The 21,080-nt window shown below is 41.6% G+C and overlaps 1 long non-coding RNA gene across 1 annotated transcript in view; it reads right to left on the bottom strand.

The window, feature by feature from the left end:
- LOC138721788 (uncharacterized) overlaps positions 1-18,588 on the bottom strand; it is an 82,768-nt gene extending 64,180 nt beyond the window's left edge. The window contains exon 1 of the long non-coding RNA XR_011337617.1: positions 18,495-18,588. This is a non-coding gene — a long non-coding RNA (uncharacterized lncRNA). The remainder of the gene's footprint in view (positions 1-18,494) is intronic.
- Positions 18,589-21,080: the final 2,492 nt, after the last annotated feature.

Raw genomic sequence — 21,080 nt, 5'->3', positions numbered from 1 at the left:
TAACTGTGCTGTTGAAATGCCTTTAGACTTCTTGGCAGCTGAGTTCCCCTATGGTTTCCCTGTGTTGCTCAGGCATTTGAACAACTCGTCCTTCGGTCTGCAGCTCATGCAGAGTTCACTACCCTCACTTCTCGACTTTCGCTGCTCACTTTTTTGAGAAATCACTGTTGTACTCTCAACAATTTATTTAATCTTCTGATTTTTGGGAGTATGTAATCAAGTATAGGCAGGCTATCTCACAGCAACAGTCTGAACTGATTTAAAGTTATTAGAAAACCTTGGCAGTAAATGCTAGAGGAGTATGAAGTGTTTATACTGTGTCTATTTGCTTGTAATGCACCTTTGCCAGAGCCATAATTCAATTTATGCATACAGATCAACTTTTTAATACCTTCCAGGAATAATTATTGTCATCATTTTATGTTTTGGGGTGTATATTCAAATAAAACATGTTGCAATTGGATTTAAAAGGTTGAATCTTGTTTTGAAAAGTTTCATTTAAAGTTAATGGTGTTTGGTGCTTTCAGAATAAAAGTAATTTTAAAAGCTGTGATGTAGCAATCTTACGAATACATTTTTGAAAAACATTAATACATATAGTCTTCCAAACTCTTACAGATCTAGCCTAATGAAATGTCATATCATTTAGTAACTTTCAATGATACATATATAGGAGTATACAAGCATATTTTTTTATAAGAAAACATAAAGTCCCCCGCTCTGTATGTTTGAAATATTTTTTGTGGCCTTACCTGAGAATATTGGAAATTTGTAATTATTGCTTCTTGACTTCATTTAGAAGCACAGTCTGGTACAGCTGCAAGAAACTGTTGGACCTGTATGCTAAATGTACACACTAACAACCAGGTAAGAAAGTATGAGCAATACATTGCCATCCCATACCATTCCTCCAGTTGCAAGAAATGCTTTTCTCAGTATTTTAACTACTGAATGTCAGAAAGTTAAATAACCACCCCTTAAAAAATCGGAGCCAAAAATTTCTGCTTTTTTGATGGTCAAGGATTGCTGTTAAAATCAATAAACTCATTTTCTGTGGTAAAATATGTCAGCCCTGCTATGAACCATAGAAACATATTACTAGTTGTTTTCTATAGATGTATTTGCTTTTTTATTCTTCAACAGTCAGCTGAAAAATCATCTTTTCAGTTGGCCATGAAATGAGTGTTCATTTTCATGGACAATCAGCTGTCTGAGATTGCAGACACCCCCCAAACCCCACAAGTCTAGATATACTGACAGGAAGAAGTCCTCTTTGCACAACAGTCATCCACTAAGCCAGTGAAACTCCTGCAGCTTCTGTTTGTGTCCACACACCTGACTTCTCCAAGGTGAGCACACATCTGGGGTAAGCATCAGAGCAAATCAAGGCTTGTCTGTGTCCACTACCAGGTTCACAGAAGATACTGCTGGAAAACACTGTGGCTGCCATATTACACCTTCTGTCTCATTCATCTCCTGCCTTTTCAGCCTGTGGAGACTCACCTCCCTAGGCTTTGAGGCTTGGTGCTCTTCTGCAATGTCCACACCCCAGTGAATGCTGACATTGGATGAATGCTTCCCATCCTTCCCACCCTCCAGCGTGATCCCCAGTGCCTCAGCTCATGCACATTGGTAAGGGAAGTGCCAATGTCCAACTTTACATTCATTCCACACACAAACGCAGGAGTACAGAGAGACTGGCTGGATGATTTGGCGAAATACCATCCAACATGTTGCGTTGCAGCAATGATATCATTCTGCTTTAGATTCAGATGGGGATGATCCTTTAGACTGTAAGGTTGCAACCAAAAACTTCTCTAACTGCACATACCTCTTTGATCTACTGCAGCTGAGACCTCGCCTTCCCAAAGGTTCTACCACAGCTTACTGGTAATTTGTCACAACTACACAACTATTTTTCCACCACTCTGGGTGACTATATAAGACTTCAGATGACAGATAACATGTTGCTGCACATAAGCAGTCTTGTAAGAGTTATCCATAGATTAAATCACACAATGACAACAGATAAAATAGCTCATTGTGCTTCTTGTCTAGTCACACCAGTTCATAATGTTCTTCACATCAGCCTTAATGTAACTGAATGTTTCACTTGGTACCTTTGGTGAGGGAGAGACCTCTTGAACAGAAGTCTCCTATAACATCCCTGAGTGCAATAAATGAGAACAATTGAATTAATTTGATTTTTCACTAATTAGCACTCAGTAATAGAACATGTTATTCTGATCCCAGCTGAGCAATCAATGAAAAAGTTTTATTCCAATGGATTTTGAGTTTCTCTAGATCAGGTGGACTGAATTTCAAGCAACTCTTCAAGATCGTAAGCTGAAACTGGGGATATTTTTTCCAGAAAAACAGGGAATCAGAATAACATTTCCAATTACTGCAAGAACAGCTACTATTAAAGATTTTGCTTTGGAGTGGGAAATAACTTGTGGTTTGGTACAGCAGACATTTTCTGTGGCACACAGTCAGCACCATGTCCTCTTCTAAGAAAACGGCTGATTTTAGTCCTTGGTGTTTGCAGGGCAGTGACAAACCCCGGAGGAAGAGTGGCTGTGGCCACCCACTGGCTCCCCCACTGCTTCAGCACACCTCTAAAAATGAATGCTGTTTTCAGAGAACAGCAACAGGCTTGTTTCACAACAGCTTTTGCTATATTTTACTTACATCTCTTTCTCTCACTCCCTTCAAGGAAGAAAACATATGAATTGAGACTTTGTTCAGAGTGGCAGTCTACGTGGTTTAACCCTCACTGCCCCAGAGACACACATGGTCACAGCCTTCCTGACACAATGCCCGTTGGGGACAGGGTGCACTTTGTCACCCACATGGCCATGAAAAACATGGAATCCTTCTTATACATGGTAACATATACCTTTGTCATTTTCCAGTCTCAAAACCATACTTAACCAAATCTAAATCTTAAAATTGAGGTGCCTGTGTCCTGGGACTGAAAATTATTAAATATAGTGTACCTTACTGGTGATTTGCTCATGCCTTACTGCTTCGGGTATTATAACAGTGCTGGCTGCTGAGGAACAATTGCTGTTATTTTCAGCAGCAATGCTGTCACACATAGTAACATGAGAGAGTGTTTCAGATATACAAACTTCAGCTCTTCTACCTGAGATATTTAGAGCTCTGAGTTTTGTCCAAACTGATACTGCTTATGTGTTTTTTCAGGAAGGCTGAACCAAGCAAATATTGATATATAATGAATCACTTAATTAGCACCTTAAATGTTGTTAAACACCAGCAGAAGAATGACAACATACAAGCATCCTCATCCATTTAATACCTGAGTCACTGCATGTTGCTGTTAATGGATGTCAGCCAGCCCAGGTTCGTGGCAATGTACAACATGGTATAGTGCCATCTTAAGTGATTATTTGTACAACTTAAAAAGAAAAAAACTCACTAGAAGTAACAAATTCATGCTTAGGAAAACACACTGATGAACTACAGAGAGAAAGAAAACAGAACACTATGAACACTAACATTAGAAACTTTGCAGTAGACTGTTTTCAATAGGTATTGCTACAAAGATATATTAGACAATGGTTTGTCCAGTGGCTACTGATGCTGTTATTTTTAAAAATGATTGAAACATTTCATAGAAAATGAATCTAGTTTGGAATTATAAAAATAAACAGATAAAAATATAAAAATAGAAGATAAAAAAATAAACTGATAAAATACAATTTTTAAAGTACCATGCTTCTATTCTGTAGATTTTGTTCTTTCTTTACTTCAAATGAGATGGAAGCTACCACAACCTTGTTTGGGTTTTCACACTGCGTCAGGAAACAAAGTGATCAAATATTAAGCCCTATTCCTCAATCACTATCTGGAGATTTTTAACCCAAATCCACTTCATTGATTATGTCCTCTACTTTGAGCTACTGATAATACCAAGACTAACACTGTCTGAGGTTAGATGTTAACAAGGTTATCTGCAACACCAGCTGGAGCCAGCAGACTCTGCCGTCACCAAGGTATGATGGAATCATAGAATCATAGAATCACCAGGTTGGAAGAGACCCACAGGATCATCGAGTCCAACAATTCCTATCAATCTAAACCATTCCCTTCAGCATCTCGTCCAGCCTTAAACACCTCCAGGGAAGGTGAATCAACCACCTCCCTGGGCAGCCTGTGCCAGTGCCCAATGACCCTTTCCATGAAAATTTTTTCCTAATGTCCAGCCTAAACCTCCCCTGGTGGAGCTTGAGGCCATTCCCTCTTGTCCTGTCCCCTGTCACTTGGGAGAAGAGGCCAGCACCCTCCTCTCTGCAACGTCCTTTCAGGTAGTTGTAGAGAGCAATGAGGTCTCTCCTCAGCCTTCTCTTCTCCAGGCTAAACAACCCCAGCTCTCTCAGCCGTTCCTCATAAGGCCTGTTCTCCAGCCCCTTCACCAGCTTCATCGCTCTTCTCTGGACTCGCTCCAGAGCCTCAACATCCTTCTTGTGGTGAGGGGCCCAGAACTGAACACAGGATTCGAGGAGCAGTCTCACCAGTGCCGAGTACAGAGGGCGAATAACCTCCCTGGACCTGCTGGTCACGCCGTTTCTGATACAAGCCAAGATGCCATTGGCCTTCTTGGCCACCTGGGCACACTGCTGGCTCATGTTCAGTCGGCTGTCAACCAACACTCCTCCAGGCAGCTTTCTAGACAGACTTCTCCTAGACTGTAGCACTGCACAGGGTTGTTGTGCCCCAAGTGCAGGAACCGGCATTTGGCCTTGTTAAACCTCATGCCATTTGACTCAGCCCAGTGGTCCAGCCTGTTCAGATCCCTTTGCAGAGCCTCCCTGCCCTCCAACAGATTGACACTTCCACCCAGCTTAGTGTCATCCGCAAACTTGCTAAGGGTGCACTCAATGCCTTCATCCAGGTCATTGATAAAGACATTGAACAGGGCTGGACCCAGCACTGAGCCCTGGGGAACCCCACTTGTCACTGGCCTCCAGCTGGAGTTAACTCCATTTACCACCACTCTCTGGGCCCGGCCATCCAACCAGTTTTCCACCCAGGAGAGTGTGCGCCTGTCCAGGCCAGAGGCTGACAGTCTCTCAAGCAGAATGCTGTGAGAAACTGTGTCAAAGGCTTTACTGAATTCCAGTGGTAGTGATAGAGTGGGTGATACCAGCTTACTCTGTGGAGTCAAACATTTCACCCACATGTACCGACCTGCTTCAGGTGAGGCTAGCGAGCTCTTGGGCACTCTGAGAAAACCTTATAGAAGATCCCCTAGCCATACTTCTGTGAGGTCTTAGATTGCGTTACTTGTTATTCATGAATAAATTCCATGAGGCTGGGGAAAACAAATGAAGTTGCAGATGACCTGTAAGACTAATCAACAGCCTGTCAAAGGATTTCTCTGGGTTCAAGTTTGAGGCTGAGCCATGGTAACAGGACACACTGCAGAAAATGAGCACATATAAAATGAGCAAAATGAAGAGTGCAGCTGTTGACAGCCAGACACCAAAACAATTTGTTTAAAAATAAAACAACTCAAGAAAACATACTAGGAACTTCAGTGCTTTAGCAGAAGCAGACTCAAAATGTTATAAAGTGGTAATTATAGTGAACTGCCTGAACCCATAAGGATGTTGTGCAAGACAGATCAGTTTGGAAATGTACTGCTTGTGATGAAATATTTGCTTGTTCCAAGACGTAAGAATACAGAACATTGAGTTTTCCGTTCTGAAGGTATAAGGATGTTTGGTGGTCCTTGTTGGTCAGAGGGTATCCAATGCTGCAGCAGGCTCCACCTTCTTGATAACATTTCCTTTCCTCCTTGCAAGGGAGGACAGAACCTGGGAAACTCATATAATGATGCAAATCAAATAGGTCTCCCACAGTGGTAAATTTCAAGGTATTTGGTTGTGCTGCCAGAGACCAAGACAACAACAAGGCTAACACTGAATGCATGGCATGCATTTGGTTTCTGAAGCCTGCTGAGGAAGAGCAGCAGGTGTATGCACACTTGCCTGTATGCATTGGACTCTGACTTTGGGAGAGCTGAATCTCCAGCTTTCTTTTTTTTTTTTTTTTCCTTTTTGCATAAGAGCTCTCTGGCAGTTTGCCAGGGCTGTTTTGCAATTCTTGTTGTCTAGTTTGTCTTATTATTCTTTTTCTGTAAGACACGCTGCAGCGGGACTGTCCTTGGTGTACTCTCTCCTCCTGCTCCGGGATGCAAACCTGTGGCTGCAGAGAATCTGGGAAGGCAGTGGGAGGTTTGCACAGAAGGAAGGACTTTAGGGGGTGATTTCTATCTGCTGATACATGTAGCAGAGGTATGGACCATACAACAACGCTTAGGAAAAACCAGCCCTCCTCAACAATTTCATTAAAATATCTCCCAAGCCCAGGGGGTTCCTGCCCTGCAGGCAGTGAGAATTCTACTTTGGTCCAGTAGAAATCACTTGGGGCATATTTTCTGGAGGAGTATCTAGGTATGGGTTAATCTACAACTGACCCTTGCAATTAGAAGTTTCCTTTAAACGTGCCTAAAGCAAGACAGAGGATTATTTCGTAGTGGTTCAGTCTTTCTTGTTTATTTTCTGGAATCAAATCTGGCCCAGAGACACTCTTTAATGTGCCTGTTGCATTCATTGTCCATAGCAGGCAGGAGAGTCAAGGTCCATCTGCTACACAGCTTCACATGCTCATGGGTGGGCGTGAGGACAACCTTGCTTGCACCACTGGGTTTTCTTCAGAAACCTGGTGCTAGCACCAGACAGATGGGGATGGCAGCAAACAGAGTTTCTGCTTTGCTGTGAAAGAAAGCAATAGATTGTGCTCAGCCTCTGACCAAGAAAATTAGCTGATGTGGCTGTGCTGAGAGAGCTGTTATATGGTTACAAATGAAAATTTCTTCTCCCACCGTTCTTTGGGAAAAATGGAGGAGCAAAGGGAGGACCTCATGTGGAAAATACACCTTTGATGATCCCAAGCTGTAAGCAGAAACTTTCATTACCAAAACCAGGCTAAGTAAATGTCACAGTCCACTTACTCATGTTAGGATACTCATTCAACCATTCTAGGTTTTAAAGAAAATAAGTTACTTTCTGTGGTTTGTCTTATCCTCTTGTCTCAAGATTTGTCCTAAGATTTTGTGTACTTTCAGGTTCATTGACACAGAAATGTAAACCCCTAACATTATATCAATAAATACATTGTTTGCTAATGAAACACAAATCAAAAATGCTCAAGTATGATTTGGATAAAAGACAAATTTGCTTTAATATGTATCCACATTCACATCATATGTGCACATATCTATCTTCAAGTTTGTTTAGAGGCGTTCAAGAAGAGTGCCTACCACTGGGTACACAATTTTAGACTCAGTCTAGTAAAATTAATATTTTTAATCATAATTAATAAGAAATTAAAATCATGATGAGTGGGAAGAGGGGGAGAAGTAACGAAGTATCTGATTATAGAGATCAGAGAGAAGCTGAAATAAAAGGAAAGGCACCATGCTGAGATGCTAGAAATCCAAAACATGCCCTTGGAAGATACAGTGGGTGCACTACAGGTTAGACTTTTTGAAACACAAAGATGATCTCTCGGGGTTTTTTTAAGGACATTGCACCAACAGGTAATAAAGTATGTCTGGTATGGCCACCAACTACTAGGCTTTCAATACCCTTCGGAGATACTGACTGTCGGACGGACCATTGTCACTATTGCTAAGCTGCTGAGACAAACAGTGAAGTGGGCAGAGAATCATTTCAATAGCACAAAGAAGAATTCAGATCAGCAATATCACTTCTGGGAGCCTTGCTCACATTAAGATACTCAAATGTAGCCATTAACTCAATAAATCCATAGTAAACTGGGAATTCTTGTTAATTCATTCAGTAAGGAGGCACTTTCTAATTTGTACACCAGAAGCATTAGTAAATAAGATCCATCTGAGTGTGACTTAAGCCATACGACTTGTCCTTACTCATCTTTGCAAAATACATGCAAATAATATATGTCCTCCTAAAAGGAACTGAGTCTCTGAAAATAGTATTTAAAAAAATATCTAAGCTGCTCCATTGGAGAAGGGACATTGTGTTGTTTCTGCATTTTGAGCACAGCCACCCACATCCTCTGCTATTATTAGGGCTCGGTTTGTAGCAGGAGTAGAAAACCAGATGGTAATCCCTAGTCTCAATAAATGGGAATCTTTCTATGTGCTGTCACCTGTTCACCCGGTCTGTGTATTGTGAACTCAAGGCCCAGTGTGGGGGACTAGAAACAATTTTACTGACAGATGGAATTGCTGCTATTTAAGGATGGATATTTGTGTATGTATGTTATTTATTAAAGTCTGCATGTTGTCAAATACTTGGTTACAAGAGTGGGGACCCCCTCAAACGATCGATTTCTTCAGATAAAAGGTAATTCGCTCTGTTAGAATGAGAGAATTTCACATACTTATGCATGGTACTATGAAACTAAAGTAATTACAGAATTTATTCAAATAAAATTTGTTTAGAATTATTCATAATTAATTTAACAAACTGCAGCATTTTTGCATTATGTTCAACTGCCGATTGAAAAGAACAGTTGGGTGTTATTTTAGTGTGTGTTTAAATATCCTTCTTTTTCCTTCTGATTACAACCATGAAGTAGTAAAATTTGTGTAAAGATGCCACATTTGTAACCTATACAAAAAAGAAACAAGATACAGAAGAAATTCACACTAAGAACAGAGAAACTGGAACCAACGGAAAAAGAAATTTAAGTGTATGAGGTTCAAGACAAAAAGAATCCGATAGCTCAGGAACCAAGAGTGGGAGGGGAGAGACAAAGAGATGGTTATAGAATATGTTCTAATCTGTTACCCAGTGAGACAAGGCTCAACTCAAACACTTCACTCAGTATGAGTGGACACGTTCAAATACAGACATTTTCTTACCCTTTGTTGGAAAATGCTGGTGTGCAAGAGTGAGCAGAGTTAACATAATTTCTTGTGAAACTGGAGAAATCTATGCTGGAAACTTTTCAATTAGTGACTGATGTTTACAGTGAAGAGATCCCAAAGATCAAGTTGGTGCTCAAAGGAACCCAGATTTTGTCAGCAGAAGATGTGAAAGAAAAACAATAGAAAAACAACAATAACAACAGCCTTTCAGAAACTGTTTTGAACATGGCCAGCATTGTATGCAGCTGTGTGTAAACTCAGAAGGGAACTTCAAGGTGATCGTAGTTGACTTCCTTAATTTGTTAAATAAAAAGAGTTACAGGCACAGTCTCCTTTTTTTTTGTGTTAGATCTCATATATATTAAACAAAAATAAGCATGATTATATTCCAGATATATTAAAGCAATTTGAGATTTATATAGGCCTTGTGCTCCTTGCTGCACAATGGTTAACTGAATCCCAGCCTGTGCCCCAGAGAATATTTAGGGATTTCTGGACAATATACCAATCTGAACAACAATACAGACCAAGCAGAGTACTCCAGAGAACCATATTGCTTTGGTGTATTTGGCATTTTAAAAGATTATCTGCTATAGTCTAGTGCATCTGAAAGTTTCATTTTCCAAAGTCTAAATACTGACATTTAAATTATCTTGCTTAATTTATCTTAGATGCTTGTCTTCATAGTCCCTACACCTTCTGAGAAATAGATTGTGTTTTGTCTTCATATTACAATATGTTCACTTGAGAAACAGTCATCTGATGGCAAAGCAAATTTATATAAAACAGTCACAATGACATATTAGTGAAAGTGCTTGATGTACCTCAGTCTTCAAAGTCCAGCTCACATTCAGGTAGCTACTGTCTCCAAGAACCTTTGAAGAAGATCAGATGTAAATACTAACAGTTAAGTCACAGTGCAAAAAATTGCTTCTGGCTGACTCAAGAAAACTTTTTTATCTATTCAATTTGGGCTTTAAAAAACTTGATTCTTTGTTTCCTGGAAACTAAGGAGGGTTGTTGAAAATCTAAAATTTACTGCATCAAATCAATTTTGCTTCGTACCACCAGAACACTAATATTAAACTGAAGCATTTTCCATGAACCTGCTCTAGACCTGCAGGAACCAAAGGCCATTACTTCCCATGACAGTTATAAATCCTGTGCAATGAAAAAAGCTACATTTATCACACTCATCTCCCTACGTGTAGGAAAAGAATGAGTTTATTTGTGGGGTGGGTAAATAAATAGTTTAAGCCACATAGCGTTCAATAAAATGGGGTCCTCAGATTGTTATGCAGAGGTGAAATGCACACTATACAAACAGACAGAAACACTTAATCAGTAAGAATATAAGATTTGATAAACCTGTCATGGAAAGCACCTACATCCCAGCAAGCTCCAAAAATACCTAGGTTTGTATGAGAAAGAACAGACTTGAATTTGATATGCTTTAGTAGACGGCATCCCTGCCCATGGCAGTGGGGTGAAACTAGATGATCCTCAGGTCGTTTCCATTCTATGAGCCCATTCTATGAGCCCAAATCATTCTATGATTCTATGCTGATTTTTTTGAAAGAAAAAAAATTAAAAAAAAATCTTATCACCAACTGGAAAAGTTGTCTAGTAAATATCACCCCTTCCAAGGTATCTGTTACCTCCTGCTTTCATTGGTAGCCTTGTGCTTGGCAATGGTTAGCAAAATCCACAAAGCTCCTGATGAGCTCTCTTAGTTTGCTTAAGAAAAAACCTTCAGTTTCTGGTCAAATCCTCAGCTCTCCACAGAAGGATAAGAAGGTAGAAATAAATCAAATGCAGTGGTTCATTCCTGGGGCTGATTTACTTATGGGATTTCCTAGAGACACGAGCTGAAAGTTGAGAAAGCAGAACAATTCTCCATCCATCCCAGTCAGAGCACACGCTGCTGGGCCACTTCTCAATTGCTTGGAGAAGTGCCAGGCAGCAGCAATTCAAAATATCCACAACCAGCTTCAGTCTAAAGGGTGGGAAAGGGGTAGCTGTGCCAGCATCCACCCCTCACAGAGCCACTTTGTTTTGCTGCTCATTGCTGCAACCATTGGCTCCGCAGCCCTGGTGGGACACTGCCGTGCACCATTATTCCGCTCTCCATGGACTTCCTTGCTCTTAACATCATGATGTGGTGGGGATCTAATATTAGCAGCTGCAATATCCCTTATTCTCTTGACCAAAACCTCCTCTGCTCTGGAGCAAGGAGTCACCCAGTGGGGACAGGGCGAGGCTACGGTGATGTCAGTGGGACAGACAGACTTAACATAGCAGAATAGGGTGAGAAGTGCTGATAGTGATGCGATCAGGAAACAAGGGACACCACAACCCCAGCCTTAGTTATAGGGCTCCCAGGGTGTTGTACAGCATCAGTTTCCTGCATCCCCAGGTTTCCCACTGGCAGAGGCTGCAGGACTCCTCACACTTCTTTCTGGTGGCCATCTGGGATGGGGCCACCAGCACTCAGATGCTTCCAATTTAGGACCCCAAACTCAACCCTGGGCAAAGGTAGGAGACAGCATCCCTATGGAAGAGGGGATCATTCAATATAACCATGATCCTCTGCACCCTCAGCACTTTTATGGATCTTCTGAAGTGATCCTAATCCTGGAGAGGCCAGGACTGCTCACAGACAATGGCTGAGTGTAAGGGCTGGCACCAGGGAAGCTGCTTCAAGCTGGTCTATGGACAAGACCAAGCCTCCATCAAGAACAGGAGAGCTTGTTCTTCCCTCACCAAGAGCAAAATCTGACCAACATCTGCCTACAACGGCACCACGTCTCTGCTTTACCCCCCAGCCCTAATTTAACATCTGAACACGCTGGAATGCCCTCAGCATGTGAGAATCAGGGGCACAGTAGGCTGCTGCACACCTGTGTGGCAACAGGAGGTGGAAATTCACTACAATATCCTGGTGTGAATCCAAGGGATGTTTCACACTTGTCCTTCAAGGTTTGGGAGGGAGGTTAAGTAATCTCCTTAAAGTGAGATCCTAGTCCAAGGGAGTGCAGGCAGCTCAAAATAACAATTTAGCTCTTCCTAGAGGATCAGGAAATTACTGTTCTTTTGATTTGTGGTATGACTCGGCTGCACTATAGCCTGTGGCATCTACCTATTCTCTCAGAAGGGTTATGTGAAGACAGTCCCATCATTAGCTGTCCACTGTGTAGTTTACTTCAGCTTCAGCACACGATCAGTGGTCAAAGCAGACCAAAGAAGAGCAATGAGTCATTTGTTTCTTTGTTATCCAGGAATATTTTTTTTTCCATCTGAATTGGAGCCCTTCTGACTCTTACTGCAAGATAACCAAAATGAGACCAGCAGAGAAATTAGGGAACATGATGTAACAGTCCTTTAGGATACAATCTAAAAGCCTTTTCTTGCCACAAAACTCAAAGCAGCCAAACCACAGGACAAAAACAGCTCAGAACCCATTGTCTACTTTTCTTACACTGACAAGATGCTGATGATCTTCTCTCTGTGGAAAAACAACTCCAAAGAGTCACCCCTCAAACATGCTTTGTATACTCCATTTTCCCCATTTTCTGTATTCATTTCCCCAAGTATGTCCTAAACATCTACTTATGTACCATGTTATACATGGAAGCAATTAGTTTTATAAATTAATCATAATGGAAATTTAAATCTACATTGCACTTGCATCCAAATCATCGTCACATTGTCATGTTTATATTATTTATTATGATTTAACTGCCACCAGTCCATTTAGGAGGAAAACAACTCTCATAAAGGACCCAGTCATTCCATAAGTTACCACCCTTGTAGTTTCACTGCTGTAACTGAAACAGAGCTGCAGTATAGCTGAACAGCAGATATGAAGTTCTCACATGCAACGTAGAGTTCAAAACCAGTGACCTTTAAAGTGTTCTTTTAAGACAAGACATTATTATCTCTGATATCATCTTTATTGGGGTGAACATGTACTCTTCAAGATATAGGCCAGGTAAATCTGATGCTTCTCAAAGACAACAAAGATGGAAAGATTTTTTTTCAGTTATCTATGCAGCTATCTGAAAGTCTGGTTTAGATCCCAGGTCTGGTTGGAGAGTGAAGGTAGACCTGCTTTCCCTGAACAAAGTCTCCAATAGGAACTTAAGCTACAAACATATTGTGGTAATCTGTGCTGGATGGACTGTACTGATAAGAACAACCAGCATTTCTGGCAAAGATCCATTTCTTATGGATCAGAAAAAAACATGGGTAAGAAAATGCATAAACTGAAGTAATAAACATCTGCTATCTGCAATTCGGCAGCCAACTCCTCAACAAGCATCTCCTTCTCTTTCCTAGCCCAGCTAGCTCCAAACACACCTTTGCCAGGTGTTTCCACAGAGTTTATTCTAAGGCATCAATAGATGGGTTTGATCTGAAGGCTTTTGTTGCTGCTTTTTTTTGCTTTACCAGTTACAATAGTTCTAAGGAGGTAGGATCAGGACAACACAGTAGGAAGTACAGCTTGTGCTGTGCTCTTGCCTGCACTCCAGAAACACCCCAAGCATTTTGATGCAGGTCCAGTTCACACACTTGTAGCTTTTCTTGCATTGTTCCATGAGCCCCATAGATCCTGCAGCTGAAATTCTGCAGATAATGGGAATATGAAAGGGGCTTATCCTGTGGAACTCAAGTTGCTCATCCAGCTCCTGCCTTGGGATTCTCTTTTCCATGTGCTCTTTCTGCCTACAGGAAAACATACCAGAGGTTTGGCATATGCATATACACCCATGCACAAGCACTTCTTATCTTTGTGGATTGACTGCTTTCTCCACTCAAGTCCCAGCCTGATCCAAATAATACGGAAGATGTAACAAGCAAATGGTGTAGCCATATGACCTGTATCCCAGAGCATGAAGGAACACATGGACATTGCACAAATTGGAGTGTTGCCTTAGTTTCTCTAGTAAATCTAGGGGAACTGGTGCCCGACAGAACCAGTGGCAGTGGCCTCCGAAATCAGAAGAAGCAAAGGAGCTGAGCTAAGATCATTTTTCCTTAACTCAAGTCTTCTCCTCTCTTACTTGCCAGAACAAAGCTTTCCACCTGAAATTAAAAGATATGTAGATGTGGTGCGTAGGGGCATGGTTTAGTGGTGGCTTGGCAGTGTTAAGGGTTGGTCCTGATGATCTTAAAGGTCTTTTCCAACTGAGATGGTTCTACGATTCTACAAGAAGGTAAGTATGCCAGTCCCCACAGCTACTTTCTCTTCAGCATTGCCTTTACAAAAAAGAAAACAACCTTTTCCTTTAATGGTGTTAGATCTGACCTCAGCAGACTACGGCCTGACACGGAAATACTCAGCTAGATGTCTGGAATTGATGGCATGGCTGAAGGAGTGGCTTAATCCTTAGCTGGCCTTCAAAAAGACTTTTCTTCTTTTCTGTTTATAACAGGACCAGGAAGGCCAAGATAACCAACATGTGCCAGGTTATCTTCTCCAGTCATGTTTTTCCCTTCCCTGGCTTCCATTCTAAGTATCTTAGACCTTCTTCTGTATAAAAGCAGTAGAAGAAACAAGGGAACTTTGAGCTGGAGCTGAGAGGAAACCCTGTGCCGTCACAAATGCAAAAGAATCCCATTGTGCTTCTGATATTTTTAGAATAAACTTTGCTAGCATAACAGGATTTATTTCAGATGGTCTTGATGAGGGAGAAGAGAACCAAAAGAAGAAAACTGAGTTTCTGATCTAAAGCAAATAGCTTCTACTCACATCTCATACATGGACAAAGACAAGAAATCACAGGCCAAGCTGCTCTCTCATGCTCCCTCTGCAGGCCTGAATTCTAATTCTCGACAGAATTGACACTTCAAGATTTGCTCTCAGACCTCAATTTTTCTGATAAAACACTGGCCAGTAAGCCGACCACATATTCTACAAATTCAGTATATCTGTTCTCGGAGAAGAACTGAAGTAGTCAGTTGTTTGGATGTATTGAAACATTTCCTATTCCTCTCTCCATCAGAGAAGTAAAATACATTTAACCAGTCACATCCATCCCCTCCCTGGCCTTTAAATCAAAATTGCCTACTAATTTCTCATGCTCTGTTCAGTCACAGCCAAGTTTGACACAAGGAAATGTGTAAAACTAAACATTACACCTAGAAAGCAAAGAGCCCACTCTGCTAGAATTTTCACTAAATGTTTTTTGTGGAATTTGTGGGAAATGCTCACGTCAACTGGAACCACTCTTTTTTTTGTTTTCTGTTATTGCAGGAACATTCTGTTTTCATGATGTTTTTTCCTTAGAAAATCTCAGATCCTGATTGGCATCACTAGTTACTACATTCAAGTCCAAGTGACCCTATCCTGTCCTCCATTTCTGAAATAATAGGAGTGGGCACCCGAAACAGTGATCCTGACTTATGGTTCAAGTACAGGATTAAATGTAGGTCTCCCACATCCTGAGGAAACAGTCCACTCACTCCTCTGGCTGTGGTTAATCAAACTCAGATTTCACAAAAAGAAAAAAAAAATCTAGCCTTCTCCATTTTGAATGACAACATTGCAGTTGTGAGAAGCCAAACAGTAAAGAAAACATTTCTTCAAATCATGTTGTTCTACTAACAGCGAGGCTATGTACAAGTCAGACTTGTGATGCCTTGATTTTGTTGGGTTTTTCCTAAGAAAAGTCATAGAATCTGATAGTTTTAAAAACTGCTTATGTAAAGCCAAGCTTACAAAACAAGATTCGTATGCACCCAAAATCTACACCCCAGGCTTAAAAAAAAGCCATGTTAATAATAAATTTATTTTAAGTTGCTGGGTTTTACTGATCCAAACATAAATTTCCTATAAACACCAGCTTTGATATCACAGGGCCCCAAATTTTTTGTCATTCCTCCTCCCCTTTTGGATTTGGTTATTTTTCCACCATAAATCAGAGAAATAGAGCTGTCCACTCCTGAGGAATGTGCCTGAGCCCACGAGGGCTGGGATACAGGGCTGCACAGAGAGGCAGGCGGTTTGCCTTTTGCCAAGGGAGAACCACCCACCCTCTGGGAGGATGGGATGGGGGCCCAGCCATTATCTAAATAGCTTTGCTGCCAGTGGGGGAGTGAAGTAAAGTGGATACAAACAACTGAAAATTCTGCCAAAGTGTCAGGCTCCGAGTCCTCTGGAGCCTGCGGATGCTGTAATCCTTCATTGTCTGCTGAAATAAGTTCTCAATTTCCCTGCATTTGCTGTCAGCATGGCTGACTACTACTAGCTGGAAAAAAAGTTAACACAGATCAACGTGTTATAGTGCTTTTGGTTGCACGTCCCCACTCCCTCCCAAAGGAACTAGCCACGACACACTGTGGGTGCAATTGTGGCCTGGGATTTTTCTTTTTTCTCTCTTTATTCACTCTTTCCTCACTCTCACTCCTGCCCCAGTGTGCTCTAAAGTCCTATTCTGAGACTGTGTCCGTAATACAAGGGAGCTACTGCTCTCTGTGGAGCACGTTTCTTTTGCACAGAGAGCATCTGTAGTCCTAAGCGACCTAAAACAAAACTGTGCAAAGGCACTGGAAGTTCAGGATAGGTGTCCAGCTTGAAAAGAGGAGAAAAAGGAGATGAAATCATTATTCTATATCAAGTGCATTCTTGTCTTTCTTGTGCACTAATCATCTTTATAGACAAGCCCTGATGTAACTGTACTGAGTCATTAAAGCAGCTTTATTTATAATCACACTGCCTGATGTTTCAAAACCACACAAGACCTACATGTTGTTACAGCAACACTAAATGAGCTGATGGTCGCCCTAATATGCATGCTTTGATGTGAAATTCTAGAGCATGACTGAGTTTTACAGGAGAAACAATCCTGTGAATAGGGAGCACTGAGACTCAACCTTCAAATCGTCTGCTGTCATCTAGGTCAAATCAAAAGCACAATGGATAAACCAAAATTCCTGTGCACTGGCCATTTAGATATATAATGCCATGGTGTGAATGGACAATTCTGTGTCCCCTGCAAAACTTTTCTGCACAGCCATCCTTATCTGAAGCTGTAAACTAACAAAACCAGTCTCCAGACTCAGGCACGTATTTCAGATGCGCTTGATGCAAGCCATAGAATCATAGGATGGTTTCAGCTGGAAGGGACCTTAAAGATCACCTAGTTCCAGTACCTCCTGCCATAAGCAGGGATACCTTCCACTAGACCAGGCTGCTCAAGGCGCCATCCAACCTGACCTGGAACGCTACAGACTAACTTTTTCCAAATTAGTGAAGAAATGCAAATGGATAGATACCTCGTATCCTATTGCATCAGTGCTGAATGGTCCTGATCTGAGGGAAACAGGACATATGTGAACAGCATACAATTGCATGTTTAAAACAAGTGTGACCAAGACCAACAAATTCAAGGGATTTCCATGAGACTCCTGGTCATGTTTCAGGGACTGCTTCAGAAACCCTCATTTTTTTTACATTCTAGATGAACTCTTCACTCTTACTAATGCAAGCTGCAACTAGAGAATGCCCATGTATGTTATAGTGATGCTCTGCAGCACGATGTATCACATAATGCTTTCAGCAAAATGTTACCTTTTCTTTACTGGCTACATGTTTTTAAACAAGCCTAAAAATATTACAACTTAGTCCTGTCTGAAGAAAGTACAAAGAGGTCTTCAATCACGATCCCTTCATCACCCCTCCTTACCAGTGCCAGCACATATTGGCCTCTCCTGGCAGTAAGCTACCAAACAAAAAAATGGAGTGGCACCAACAGTTCACACAATCCCTGCTTATACTCTAAGAGTTTAATAAAACTATGCTTTTCTTGAACTGCAGGGCAGGGCTGTGCAATTCCACACAGTGGGAAAGGAATCAAAGAAGGAAACATTCACCAAAACTATTCAAGGTTATCAACATTTGCCTTTTACTCCAAACAGAACATTCACTTTCTTCCCATTTCTCTTATTTCCTCTGACTGCTATAGGACTTCGTCCATGCCTGTTCCAACAACACTGCACAGGTTTCCCCTAACTGATGTCTCTCCTCCTTCAGTACCGTTCTTCCTCCTGCTCCAGACTACAGCATCCGCAAACCAGGATGATAGTCTTATTCCCTGAGCTTCCTAGCTCACTGGCAGGCTGTGTGGCAAACCAAAAGGCTATATGACTATGCACACCAAAGTTGGACCTCCTGTTTGAAAATGTCACCACTATCAGCCTTAATAGAAGTATATAAAACACCACTCTAGAAACTCAGTTCTGGTAGAACGTTTCTGTCTCCATCAGATATATTTGAACACCCCTAGCCATGTAACTACTCATCAGCAGAAAGTGGGAAACTGGCCTGGCAGTCTCAATGCCGTTAGGATTTCTCTTTGGTTGCTCCGTATGCAACGTGCCTGCCACACTGACAGCCTGACAATGCTGTCAAACCCACCGCCCAGCCTAAATTCACCAAATCTACATCAGCAGATAAATGAGTCATCCTGAAAAAGGAGAGGACTCAATAAACAGGAGTTATTTTAACAGGCAGGATGAGCATGATAATAATAATGATGAGCATAACATTCCATACCTTTCCTTGTCCTGTTTCCTACTGCCATTTGTTGCAGCACTGGGACATCTGCAGATTTTTATCACAGTCTGAGGATTCATGTTTCTCTGGACTCTTTCTTGAAAGAGAAGACAAATGTACCACGAATGAGTAGCGAGATTTCTGACATCTGGGAATGCTGCCCGGGAGAGCAGATGTCATTGTGCAACACAGTGGTTCTAGCCTCGCTCGTGCTGCTCCTGCACTCAGCCCACCCTCTCCTCTTTGCCATTTCTACTTTAGGCATTTTGCTGTCAGTAAGAAGGAATTTGTGCAGACGTTTTGTGTTATTGTGGCTGACTGAGAAGCTGATTATCTTCATCACCCAGTTTCATGTTTTCTCCCCTTCACTTAGGTCCCAAGACCACTGGGATTCAGGGGTTGCTGACTTGACTTCCAACCAGCACTAGCTTCTCTCGTGGTATTGAAAGAAGTGACCCATTCCTATTTGACCTCATGGTGATAGCACAGGGTTAACACTTGAAGTGTTGCCTGTGAAAATTTGCGAACATCTTTTTTATTGTGCCACACTCCAAGTGATCAAAGCATAGTGACACCCAGCAAAATTCCTGTTCCATTTATAATAGTATGGTCTCTCCACAAAATCCCAGGCCTCTCTAAACTTCATAGTCCTTCTCTGGGGATCTAGACTCTTCTTTATTCATACTACAACTTTTCTGTTTTCCATCAGTATGACACAGTGCCTCACACTGAGATCCCCACCCCAGGCACTCTCACTGTTTTGCTGTTTACTAGATATGCTCAGGGTAATTCCTGACATCCCTACAACCTGAAAGATGGTGTTGCCTACACCAGATGAGGCTTTGGTACTTCAGCAAAGGACAATGTTTCTGAGGCTGGGGAAGCCCAGAGCCTGCTGCATGCAGAAAACCTGGGAGTTTGGCAGCCTCTCTGATGAGTGCCAGATTCATCAGCACCCATGCAGTGACGTGCTCGGATGTACCAGATGACTCAGACTTGGCTTTACCACTCTTTTCAAGCTTTGAACAGAATCTATGTATGCCACAGAAACTCAAATATAGGTCACAATTAGCTTAATCTAAGATGCACCCAACCTTTCTTCTTTCCTGTTCCCTCAAGACAATAGCTGCAGCAGTTTGTTGTGGTTTTGGGTTTTTTTTCTGCTTAGAAAAGCCTTGGCTGTATGGCACATTCACACATAAAGAAAAGCAGTCATCAGCATGTTATGCTCACTGTGCACCACAGCAAATCAAAGTTGGATAGACAGTCAAACGACAACACATGCAACAACCACCTATGCTGTGCATGCACAAGAGAAACAATATAGCCGTTGTGAATTAGTCACTATCATTCTCTCCAACACACTTGCATCCTTATTTCGGCCTTTGATTTCCCAATTGTAATTACATAAAAGATGTTCATGTATTAAGAATCTAAGCTCAGCATGGTGTAGCATCAAGGAGATGGAGATGTTACTCTAAAATGTCTCTATTCAGAGCCACTCCCAGTTTTGATAAGTCTGCAAAAAAATTACTTCTATTTTCTGTGTTTTATATTTCTCTTCCTTCACCTTCCCCTTCTTAGCATGCTAAAAGAGGCTGCTTGTGCTCAACGAAATGCTTCCTCATTTTTCTTACATCCAAGCAGAAAAGTATTTTCAACAAAATTTTGGAAAAGAAGCCATATGACAGTTAGCTCCGCTTTAAGTACACCAATAGGTAAGCACAAAGATCTTTCATCTTTGAAATCTGTCTAGTATTTCTGTGAACCAACTTGAAATTCAGAAGTACCATCCTGATGAGTTTGACACCAAGGCTCAACACCTGCAGAAGTTATAGGGGCAGCACCTTGTTCTGGCTACTGCAAAGGAGAGGAATATTTGCTAGCAGTGGGCTTTGGGCCATAGTGGTGTTGCACACTTTGCAGAGTTGGATTTAGCACCTATACAAGTCATGGGGAAAAGCCAGTGATTTAAATCAGTCAAATCACATACTCATGTCTGAGCTACAGGCAGGGTCTCTGCTGCCTTTGCCATTCCCTGCACCACTTCAAATCGGATGGACTCTCTCCCATCCATCTCTTCTCTCTGTGTCCCCCACTAAGGACTGCTGGTGGCTGCAGTACAGTCTGATTACCTATGCACATCTCCTCCCTTTACTGCCCTCAGGCAGTGCCATCCACCTCACTCCCCATAGCATTTTACACTCTTCTGACTGCCTTGTGGGGAAGGAACAGAAGTTCCCTGGAAGGAGAAGGTACTAGGCTTCAGAATGGTTCTCTTGGGCCCTGATGGGAAAAGCAGCTGGTTTTCAGGGACTTGTTTCTCAGCAGAAGTAAACAGAGAGTGAACCTTTCTCACATATACAGAATTTTCAAGTTAAAATGAGTTTTCAACAAATTCCCCAGCTCCTTGTAAAGGCAGCCTGCTTTCAGAGCTGGAATTCCTGGAAGAATTGAGGAAAATCAGCAAAAATGACAAAAATGTGAGAGATGAACAAGAAATTATTGGAAGAATGTCTGTGCCATATTTACTAAATAAATCCAGCAGGTGTCAAATTCAAAGTGAAGAAAAGGAGA

Source organism: Phaenicophaeus curvirostris, chromosome 1 (assembly GCF_032191515.1).
Source record: "Phaenicophaeus curvirostris isolate KB17595 chromosome 1, BPBGC_Pcur_1.0, whole genome shotgun sequence".
NCBI classification, from domain to species: Eukaryota; Metazoa; Chordata; class Aves; order Cuculiformes; family Cuculidae; genus Phaenicophaeus; species Phaenicophaeus curvirostris.
This window is presented reverse-complemented; position numbering and strand designations above follow the sequence as displayed.